Below are 12,297 nucleotides of genomic sequence, written 5' to 3'. Positions count from 1 at the left end.
AATTTTGTAAACAGTATTGTACTTTCAATTAAGTTGTCATTGTCTAGATTCACCCTTTATAAACATTGATTGTACATAGCTCCTTTGTTAAAACATCACAATATAGCTTCTGAGAGATTATGCCAAAATTGTTATTAGCTTCATCCACAGGTACAGCTACAAATTCATTCTGTAGATTAGCAATTGCTTGTTTTATCCTAGCATTATAAAATAATGAATTATTGTTACAGTTTTGTAAGTTAGCATATATTTTATTATGTATTCTAATAATAATTAAATTCTTCCAATTTTGAACTCTCTTTATTTTTATTCTCTTTCTTGCACCACTTCTTATCAATAAATAAATCAAAATAATTTCCTAAGCTACCAAGAATACTTGATGGTTTTAAATGATGAGAAAGATGGAATTTATCCCCTTTGTCCATTATATTTTGAAGATCTTCTTGTTTTATTATTGATAAGTCCCTGTTATAACATGTTGATAAGTGGGATTTACAAATGGACCCAGTTGCTTACAATTACAAACAGGTTTCCAATTTATATCACTGTCTAATCTTTTAAGTATTAAACCATAATCAAAAATCATTTGCCCAATTATTTTTGAGAATTTACAAGTTGAAATTGGACTACCTTTATAGTTCAAATTACTAGGGAGGGCCTGTTTCACCTCCCACTGATTAAAAATTTCTGGTAAATTATATCTGCATTCTGCTTACAAGTATTTTTTTATTAATTTTCCTCACCCTCTCAATTGTTTTTTATGTTTAGTGGGACAAGTAAAAGAAGGATGGTACATAAGACCATCAATAGTTTGATATTTTCCCTTCCTATATATATATATATATATATATATATATATATATATATATATATATATATATATATATATATATGTATATATATATATATATATATATATATATATATATATATATATATATATATATATATATATATATATATATATATATATATATATATATATATATATATATATATATATATAAAGAATCAATTCAGTAGCCAACCAGTTTACTGTAGCATCCTGCTGGGCATGCTTGCTTATTAGTTTAGTGTTGCCTTTGTTATGTACTTATGTTGTTATATTTACAGGTGCTTGGGTCATATTAAAGAGCTAAATCAACTTGAGACTTATGAATTCTATATTTACTATTTTAGATTTTTGTGTATACTCAAACTGCTTTTCAATAGCTGACTGGTTGGATATAATTAGGACATTTATACATAAAGTGGTTTGATATTAGTCAAGTAGTTCAAATATTATAGAGATGATGAGCATAAAGCAAGATATCCCACATCCCCATTTCCAACCCCTGCAGGCCAATCACAGCAAAATGATGGGAAAGAGAAAATCTAAATTAATGGGCACTTCAAATCAATTATGATTTGCACTCTGCTAAAATAATCATGTTTTTTCTTTTTTCTGGCAGTCTGTTCTCTAAACCCTATTTCCCTAACCCTCTTCTTACTCTGTTTTCCCTAAATAAAGTCAAGTCAACAGCTTTGTCCCTACCCTCTCCCATGTTTCAAAACAAAATTATTAGTGCTTGTTGACAGACAATCCTAGTTTGCTAATTTCATTCCCTGTATGAGTTCTAATAGTCAACTGATTGGCTAACATAAAAATTCCAGATATATTCACTGCCATTAATATTAGCCACCTAGTTGGCTAGACTTTTTTTTTCTCTATATATGAACTTTGCTAGTCTATTTTCTATTAGCCATCAGGTGGTATCCTATAGACTAATTCAATAACTAGTAATTTCAAGTGTTCAATCTAAAGTAGCCACTTTGATGCATATGGCTACTTTAGAATAATAAATAATAATTATTTGAACAATAACCACTTTGATACATAGCTCAGAATTTTATCAATTCATTGATATATACAGGTTCTTAAAGGCATGAGGGTTTTAGTTTTACAATAATTTTTCTCAATTACATATTGGGTTTTAACCCTATTATGAAGTAAGAATTGTTTTCTTAACATGGTGCCTTCTCTCTAGGTAGTTCTCTAGGCAAATACTGAATAAAATATATTGGAATCAATTAAAAACATTTTTAGATACAATATTTCTACATCAACTAGGCTAGCCTATTATAAACCAAAAATGTTTTTGATAAGTTTGCTTCTCAGTAGCCCTAATTCTAAGCGTGTATCTGTTTTAGAGTATAATCAGCCCTAGAGCAAAATCTTGGGGTAAGGTTTTGGGTACCCAAAATAGGTAAGGCTTACAGGCTATTAACAGACTATTCAGGTAGCTAGAAAATAAACTTACCTCTACAGTCAGAATTGTATCCTAAATCCAAATGTAACATGGATTTGCATTGGACATGAACTCTGCCTCCCCCCTACCCCTACATATACCAATTAGGGTGTAGGCCTATTCTGAATCATTGTAAAGCCTATATTTGCAAATTAGGTGGAGGAGTAGTGAATTAGCTCCTCAGCTAGAATTATATCTCATCCAGAATAAAGCCGACCTCTGCATATTATAGTAGTAGACTGTTCAGATAGCTAGGAAATAAACTTATCTCTAAAGTTAGAATTGTATCCTGAATCCAAATATAACATGGATTTGTATTGGAAATGAACTTTACCTCCCTCTCCCCCTGCATATACCAATTTGGGTGAATGCCAATTCAGTATATAGGCCTAGTCTATATTTGCACATTAGGGGGAGGGATAGTGAAGTTCATCTCTGACACCAACAAATGCTAAATTTGGATTCAGGATGCAATTCTGACTATGGAAGTAAGTTTTCACTTTACCCTCACCCTCCTAATGATAAAATATATACCCTGAAGGGTTGGGGGTTTGGTTCATTTTTGATACAAATGCCTGTTAAATTGGATTCAGGGTGCAATTCTGACTATAGAGGTAAATTTATTTCCTAGCTACCTGAATAGCCTGTTAACATAAACCTTACCCAAGACTTAAAAAAAGATCATTGATTATCTATCATCCATATAAGAGTCCACCAACTGTAGACAATTAAGGATTAATAAACTTTTTTACCTTGGATTGACGGTCTATTCGAAATTGTTGCGAGAATACTGTCAATAATGCCATGGATACTGCAGAGTTGCCGCTCCCAACAATGCCATGGATACTGCAGAGTTGCCGCTCCCAACTGGAAGAATGTACTATCTAATAGGAAAAATTTACTAAATTGTATCGGTTTTTAATAAATGCTCAAAAATATTTTTGGCACGTGCAGCTACTTTAATTTGCAAACAGGTTTAATACAGTAATAAATAATAAAAAAGGAACATGCAGCTTAACAGCATACCAGACTGTTTCAAAAAAGTCATTTCCCTAATAAAAGGTAAAGGTAAAGGATACGGCATTAGACTTTACAGTCCCTACCGGCGGTGCTGATCTCCGTTTCTTGGCCCTTCAGCCAGGAAGTGCAATGGCGGGGTTGGGGGCCAGCCATCCTGTGCTTGCGCACACCCTTCCTGTTTACCTTCCCCAGATTTCTCCAGGTATCCATTTAGAGCTGGGTCGACTCTGGCTAAGCTTACAGAGTCACGCCACTGACCCCCGTCCCAACTGAAGAATTGGGTACACCGGGATTCGAACCCGCGTCCTCTCAGACAAAGGATCCCAAACCCAGCGCACCAACCAACTCGGCCAGTTGGTTGGCCGAGTTGTGGTTTGATTCCCCGAGTTAGGGTTTCATTCCCTAATAAAACCCCGTAAACACCATACCTCCCTGTCATCTCACCACACCTTCTCCCTGCCAGCCCATCAACCTTCCTTGCCGCCACCATTCCTCTCTACTACCTTCTATTTTAACACTCCGTCCAATTGAACTGTCAAAGTAGGTCTCTTCTCCTTCCTTTTAAACAAAAACCAAATCACTTGTTTTTAAGAAATACTTTTATAATCTGTTAAATACGGTGTCTGGCGTTTGTCCCACCGGAGATCACTCCCCCCCCTTACGAAAAGACGGAAATACCCCTTCTCGGAAAGTACCCTCCTCACTCCCTCCCCCCGTGGAAAAAAATATTTGTGGAGCTTTTAATAGGAAGTGGCAAATTTGAACAGCAAATTGTTCAATATTTGGTGTTCAAGATTTCTTACCATCTTACTCGTATGCACGTCAAATTTTACCCCAAAATACATGCCTTTAAAGTTTAGCGGATTATCAGGCTTTGTGACTTCTACTGCAAACGGGCTACTGTGAGCCAAAACATCAGCTTTGATGAAATTTGACGTTATTTCTTTCAGGCATTTTTTCACCTTATTAAGAAGTTAATTAACTTGTACCTCTTTACTCTAAACTCGACAATAAGTTGGTTCACTCACTGCTATAATTTAACCAAGGAATACATAATGCAATTGCGAATCATTGCTTATTAGTTTTTTGCAAAGGGCGCTACTGGATGATATATTACCTGCGAGATAAGATTGAAAATAAAGTTTAAGTGTTCCACATTGCTCCAGAAGACGTTGAGCCATATTTTCCATCGCCAGCCGTCTCGTTTTGCTAGGGTAAATCAGACAGCACTCTGCTATGTCAGGAAAGGTTTTATACTGTCTAAATTCCATTTTCCATTTTGGGCTAAACACGATATAATACGGTCTAAGAAATCTCACGAAGCAGCTGAGCAAAGGCTAAACGATTAGTAGATACAACCCAGAGTTGCAAGCAAAAGGAAAGTCATCCTTCAAAGACTTTGAGAAGTCCTTTTAGGATCCTAATATGATACTTGCATTGCTTGAAGCAAAGGCATCAATGTTTGTCAGTGGTATTTTTTTTTTATTTTACAGAATTCATATGCAATCAAGCTCTTCAACATTTTAGCTGTTGCACCAGAAAAAACCTGACATTGAAAAAACTGCCCGACTGTTTTTTGTTCTTCCAGAGAACTATAAATAATGAACAATTATTAGAAAAAAATTTGTGGTTTTTCTCTCTGTTGATTCATCCGTTATGATTGAGATCTTGGTCACTTTCAATGCTACAACTGTCTCGGTATTCATGTGCCAAGCCTATTACCTCCGACTCGTTATATGTTCATGGCTAAAAATATTACGCTTTTATGGACAGGCAACTCATAGTAGATAAATTAGCTAGGAAAAGGTTTTTCAGCCCAAGAACACCCACAAAAACTAAAAAAGCCCGGAAGAATTATCTATTGACCAGAATCCTGTGTAAATTTTGTTTTGTTTCTAGGCTATAATTTCCTCGAAGGGCGCTACTCCTCAAATGGGAATAGAGTTGACCACAAGATCCCCAGTCTTGCAGGTAACCCGAAAGGGTCGAGGTAGCTCTTTGCAGAGGCTGTTGTCCATAAGCCTGAATCTTACACCTGCTGAAGCTGTCCTATTATAAAGGATCCTCCCAAGATGGTGTTCTGCATCACCATGTAATTTAACTTATTACTGGGAAAAGGGCTGTAACTCACGTGACGTACATACACGCCATTGGGCCCCGTTGAGTGTGTATTTCAGGGGTATTCTTAATCCTTCATCTTTATTTATGGCCACAGTTATTATTATGGATCCCTAGGGACAAGGTCTCCCTTGGTTCACGCCTCCTATGGAGGTGCCCTACATAACAGTAGAGCGTTCTCCTATCGCCACCTGAGGACACTTATTTGTTCTGTTTCGATATCAGGTATTCTATTTACAAGAATACCGTTTGTGGAATCTATCTTACTTTACTATATATTTTTAAAAACTACATAACAATCTATGTCTTGTCTACATTTCATCCCTTCCTGCTTTTGTTTAAAATTCAATAAGCCGTACTTAACTTCGTCAATGAGGTCGTTATTACTATTGCCATCTTTAATATTCATAAGTGAAATATCTCGATTTTGACAGTTTATCTCAAAAAGAAGAAGTTCGTATTTTAAATTGGTTTTTAAGAACAAACTTTCATTTCCTAGGTTTAGATTACTGGAAACTTTTCGAATGTTTACCCTATCTAAGACCATTACTGTAGGGACAACTTGAAATTATGAAATAACTAGTGGAATTATGAAATAAATTGAGATTGCTCCATATTTAGGTAAGTTTGGGGCACTTTACTATATAGCCCTATTAGCTTACTGACTTACAAATAAGGTGAATTTACCAGTTGATGTTTCTTCTTATGCTATTTCTAGCTTAATAATTGCTTTACTTGAAAATTCAATTTTAACCCAATTACTGACCCTCAATGATGATAGGCTATGCTTTTCTCTTATTTTAGGAAAACAACAATCCTCACTTTATCATATGCCAAATAATTGTGGTTAACATATGCTAATAACTATGCTTAATTTACTTTACCCCCCTCCCTCAAGTGCAAATATAGCCTATAGCATTTTAAGAGCATTATAGCCTAGCCTATAAACAGTAGCTTATCTAAAATAAAAGAAAAAGGTATCACCATTGATGTCCTATAAAGAATTCAAAATTGAATCTGTGTGTAAAACAATCATTATATTTGGAAATATGAATTGCCTAAAATCTAGGCCTATCTGTTTTTCATAGGCTAGTTTAGTTTGTGTTTTTTGACAATTCATACACAGTCCCCCTATAGTGAGGTCATATAGCCCTAGGGTCACAAGGGTACTAGACCATCTTAAAAAATGACAGGCTTCAAGTTATGAAGCTGAAAACAATTTTGTTATACTTCAATTAAGCAGAAGATCTATTTTGCAAGGTTCCACTTTTGTAACACACATATTTGTAAAGGTCATCAAAAGTCATGGCCCTCTACAGGGAAAAGGAGAGGAGGAAGTTGCTTCAAAATACCTTCCTGGGACATACTTTAGTCTGTAGATTCATCCCTGAAAGTTTTATTTCCCTAACCTAAACTGTTTCTGAGATAGCAAGAAGTCAATTAACTAGAATTTTACCTTTAGCTAGCCTAGGAAGAAAGTGAATTTTTTGTTTGCTTTTTGTTTTGCTGTGGTGCCCTTTTTTATGGATTTTGGGCTATTTTAAAGATTCCTGATTTTTCTTTTCAAAACCAGATTTATTATTAAGACTAATCAAAATGACAATTATCATTCCTGAATCAGCTTCAAAAGACAATTATTTACACATGCTAACTTCTTTTAAGAAACAAGTTTTAACTTTTGGTCATTGTGGGCTATTCTGAGCCCATTTAAGGACTGAAAATGGAATTTGCCCCATAAGTGATTATTGAATCTTGAAATAGCAAAAAAGACATCAAGTGATAAATTTTATTTATTCCTAGCCAAATTATGTGAATAGGCAAGATACTCAGTAGTTAGCCATCTAATCTAGTCTTTAACAGCTAAATTGTACAACACCATATACAACACTCACTATTTCAAATATACTTATGGACAACAATAGAGCCTCATCTTGGCCATATATTTGAAGCTTGAGCTGAATCATAGAAACTGCTGTTTAATCTTGGACATAAGATCTTAAATTTAGAACAGCACAGATACAGTCAATCTTGGATAAATGTAATCTAAGACAAGTGTTGTAAAACAGAAAAAATATATTTAAATATAAAATTATAATAATATATAAATATATTAGATTGATATATATATATATATATATATATATATATATATATATATATATATATATATATATATATATATATATATATATATATATATATATATATATATATATACATAGTAAAATTAAAGGATTTAACTTGTGTGTAAATTCTAATGTTGAAAAACCAGATGTTTGTTCAAGATTGTAGTCAGCCAATCCCAAATGGTCTATTCCGAACTATCAGCCAATCACAATTATCTAACCCCATACACATAATATCCTAGATTAGGAGCATGCTGTCTATGTAGATACTTTTTAATCAAAATATCTGGACAAGATTAGGCACTGGCAGAGTACTGGGGGGCTTACCCTATGCACAAATTTACTATTTTGGTGAATCATGTTTCCTTGTTTTTTTCCCTTGTCATCCATCTTTTTCACAAAACAAATTCCTTCCAGAACTATGAAGTAAGAATAAGCATGGTGTCATTTGATTTAAATTCACAAGATTTTTTTTCATAAATTGCAATGTACCAATTAAACAATTCATCCATTGACAATAATCATGGCAATTTTGCCATACATTACTCTTTTGTGTCAGACAAATTATTTGGAAATTAATCATGGTTTTTTGAGGGTCTGGGAATGTGCATGCTATTTAATGTTGAAGTGCTTAAGACATACTGCTTAAGACCTCCACACATACTGAGCTCAGTATGACACATTTGTTTTCTGCATTCTGTTCTTATTTTCATTCATGAAAATACTATTTTTATGAATGAGATTAAGCTGAGTTCAATTAATGAAATATTTTCAGTCATTTGGTCAAAAAAATACTTTATTTTAAAACCAAAGCATAAAACTGAACTATTTTAAGTTGTAGATGTTCAGATCAACCAGAAATGAAAGTCATACTGCCAAGCAGCTAGTTCCACCACTGATGGTTGGATCAGGCAGAACTAGCTCAGCATCTTTTTCTTTTGATGAATGATGCATCCTTCCCACCATTTACAAGTTTGCCAGAGTTGTTATTCAAGAACTCTACTTCTAGATCTCCCTTGCTTTTACTGGCACTGTTTTCACATTCACCTTGCTGGAGCAGGTGAACTGCTCTGGCAATGAAGTACTTGGCTGATTTTTTTTTGTTAATAATGACACCTTTGCTAAAATGTAACAATTCTCACTGATTTCCACTGAAGGTTCTGTGATTTCTCCTGAAAGTTCTGAATTTTCTTCTTGCTGTAGCTCAGTCTCTCCATGAATGAATCTTCACCAAAAGAGGGCTTTTGTTGTAGTAGCTGCAGCTGAGAATATTATTTGGTATATTTTGGAATATTTTTTGGCTTTTTACCTTTTTCCAAGGCCTAGTTTTCTTGTTAGTCACATGAACACAAGCATTTTCTCATGAGCTGATCTGCTCTATTAAAATGACATCTGAACATGTATGATTGGCTGCTGGAAAGGTATCAATATCAATGTTAGCTGTGCTGCTTTTGGCTGCATCTGGATTCAGTAGACCATTAATATAAGATTACAAAATGCTGTTTGCTGGTATTGCATTTCTGTTGAATAGGAGCATGTTTGTTTTGGTAAAACCTTTCACAATATTGCTCATTGCAAAAGCTCTTGGAAATGCTTCACCAACAACTGCTGCAATATTGTATATTGTCACAAGTTTTCTGGGACAAGGATCACCCATGAGTTCATAACATAACTGTAATAGCCCTGTACCACAGACAGAAATATCCAGTGGTTGAAGTTTATGGCTGCAATGTGGTAGAAAAGTAAGAAGTACAATTCCATGATCACCTTCCAGGTTGAGAGTCTCAAGGATGATGTGATTCTCAGGATTTTTAAAAATCAGCAGATACTTGTTTTTCTTGCTGCATTCAGCATACTTGACAAAATAGGGCATGAAACTAGAAGTGGATATTTCAGTGGTCATCCAGCCACTTGGGTTAGCAGATGATGGTGGTGCATTTGCCACCATATGGGATTTGAGCTTAACACCCAATACAGATTTTTTTTTCATTTTTTTGGAGAGTAATATCAAGCCGTAAATTTTCCTCCCAGGGTACATTGAAAATTAGATTGTTAATAAGACTGACCTGGAAACCTTCTCTCAAATAGATGCCAACTCCTACAGTTTGGCTGCCCCAGATTCAAAAAACACTGGAAACCAGATATTTGCAACAAACTTTTGGTAACAGGTATTGTAGTAGATTTTGGCAGAATCTCCACTAATTTAAGAGCACTTGGATATTTAGAAGCTTGTTTGTAAGAGAATCAACACCAATAGAGATGACACTCAAGGTATTTTATTTGAAACTTTTGTGACCTTTTGTCCAGCAGCAGAGATCCTGTAGCTGTGACCACATTTGACAAAGGTGGGATAGAGGTTAATTTAAAGACAGCACTGAGGAAGCTTGAGTTACTTGAACTATCACATAAAAAGAAAAGCTTATTAAGTTCATTTCCAGTTGATACACTAGGATTAACACTTGAAGTTCTACAAAGTGAAGAGGATAACTGTAATAAATTAGGACTGTTTACATGAGGTGTAGGACAAACTGTTATATCTCCACTGAGGCTGGGCTGAGGGCTGGCTTTGGAATTTTCCAACCATGATGAGCAGCAATGTTTTTTTTGTCACATTTTGGTCTTTGAAAATGATGAAATCTTTTCAACAGAGTTTGTTTGCCTTTTTTGCATATATATGAGAACCTTATGTTTATCATGCTTGGCCTTTGATGTGTCACTGCAAAACTGAATATCTTCATGGAGTTTGTGAGAATGGTTAATGACTTCCTTTTAATGATCTACACTGGGGATAGGCAAGAGGATAGGTGATGGGCATGTACTTACAGACTGTGAGTTTGCAGGGATGGACAGTTTTCTCACATTAGTAATTTGAATGCCTTGCAGTTTGTAATTTTGGCTGAGCTATGACTGGATGTAGAGTTGTTTGTCTGTTTGTGATGGGATACCATACTACTATGTTCAGCACTCTATATGGCTTATCCTGCTCTTCAGCCAAGAGGTGCTGAACCTCACTATCAAGATGTTGGGCAAAATCATTTTTTGATGTGGTAGTCTCTTGTTGCACAACAGTTTGAATTTCAGCACGCATGTCAGAAATTAAGCATTTTTTGGTGACGTGATGTTCAAGAGCTGACATCTGTGTTCTAATATCATTAATTGATTTCAAAATCTCATCTTTGAGTGTAGTTTCAAAGTTATTTACTCACGACTGCATGATATCTTGGATAATGCCCTGGGATGGGATTTTATCAATGATATCTCTCTTCATACTGTTTTTGTAGCTTTAATAATACTCTCAACGCTTGAATTGTTGTTAGAACTGCTTGGAGTCATAGGAGAATGTTTACAAATCAGACACTTTATGCACACGTCATCATGTCAAAATATTTTTTTGAGCAACACATTTTTGTGGTCAGGCACAACCATACCGTTGATGCATATCCATTTACTGCATCCATCATAGAGAATTGTCAAGGAGTCGTCATTTATGTGCACATATAAGTGGTACCAATCCATTCTCTTTTTCTATTGTTATCAGTTTTATCATGCAGTTCTAGGGGAAAACTTTTGTGTAATTTTTATAAAATTTGTTTTTCTTTTTACAAAAATACAGAGGGGAAGGTAATTTTCAATCTCTTTGACTCAATTTTCCCTTCCAATTGGCATCACTAGCAATTTTGACTAATTTAAGGTTTCTACCACAATGATCCCAAGAATTGTTCAGATTTTCTTGATATTCTTTGTCAAACATTGTCCAACAGATAAGCTAATAATTCTAACTTTTTGTTCTTTGAATACTTTCAGATATGACAATATATGCAATATTGGCAATAATGACAATATTGCACATATTTGACAATTATGACAATATTGGCAGTATGTCACAATATAATTTTATACAATCTGTGGTAATATTTTGACTTATCCTGTATCTTTACTTAGACAGCACTTTTGCACTGCCTATGATTTTTGTTTCAGCTTCATATGGCCCACTGATATCAATGCTATTTATTAATATAAATTGTCGAATCCACAAACAATTCAATTGAATAGAAAATCAATAGTTTAAATAATAGTTAAAAAAATAATTGATATTTTATTATAGTTAATAAAAAAAATAATAATAGTTTATTTTGTTGACTGGAAATATTCAAATAAAATTAGCATACATTTGATTAGTATACATTGTATTGACTAGTCTACACATTTTTTGAAACCAGGCCTTCACAAAACTGTGATATTTGTTAAACAAAAACAGCTACCCACTTTCACTCCTTCTCCCTCTAGAGGGCTCTGACCTTCGATGACCTTTAAAAAAATTTGTGTCATAAAAGTGAAACCTTGCTAAATAGATCTTCTGCTTAAATTAAGTACAAGAAAACTGTTTTCAGCTTCACAACTTTGCTCAGTCCCAATCTGTGAGGTTTCAAAAATCTGCAAGGACATTTCCTAAATTTAGAAAAAAAACCATTGGTAGACTATGCCTTATAATTCTACTGAGATAACAGGAATTGTGTTTTAAGAACTAAAACCAGAGAAAAAGAAACCGACAACTTAAAACTAAGGTAAAATATTGTTTTGTCAAAAGTTCAATAGGTATAGACCTGTCAAGCGTTCACGTTTCTAAGACTTAGAAATCCCATAGAAGCTTGCCAGTACCTTCCCAGAGTATGTTTTTGGTCCTGGATTCATTACTGCAAGTTTTATTTTCCTAAAATAACCCCTTTTGAAGATAACAAAAGTAG

General features: G+C 34.3%; 2 protein-coding genes across 3 annotated transcripts in view; one reads left to right on the top strand and one right to left on the bottom strand.

Moving 5' to 3' along the window:
* LOC136039295 (uridylate-specific endoribonuclease-like) overlaps positions 1 to 3,095 on the bottom strand; it is a 67,132-nt gene extending 64,037 nt beyond the window's left edge. The window contains exon 1 of the mRNA XM_065722904.1: positions 3,041 to 3,095. The gene's annotated coding sequence lies outside the window, so the exon portion shown is untranslated. The remainder of the gene's footprint in view (positions 1 to 3,040) is intronic.
* Positions 3,096 to 5,859: 2,764 nt separating this feature from the next.
* Positions 5,860 to 12,297, top strand: part of LOC136039292 (nuclear distribution protein nudE homolog 1-A-like) — a 107,730-nt gene continuing 101,292 nt past the window's right edge. Inside the window, exon 1 of one of the 2 annotated variants that reach the window (XR_010620417.1) lies at positions 5,860 to 6,047. The gene's annotated coding sequence lies outside the window, so the exon portion shown is untranslated. The remainder of the gene's footprint in view (positions 6,048 to 12,297) is intronic. The other variant, XM_065722901.1, reaches the window with a different exon arrangement.

This window comes from Artemia franciscana, chromosome 19 (genome assembly GCF_032884065.1).
Source record: "Artemia franciscana chromosome 19, ASM3288406v1, whole genome shotgun sequence".
Lineage (NCBI taxonomy): Eukaryota > Metazoa > Arthropoda > Branchiopoda > Anostraca > Artemiidae > Artemia > Artemia franciscana.
This window is presented reverse-complemented; position numbering and strand designations above follow the sequence as displayed.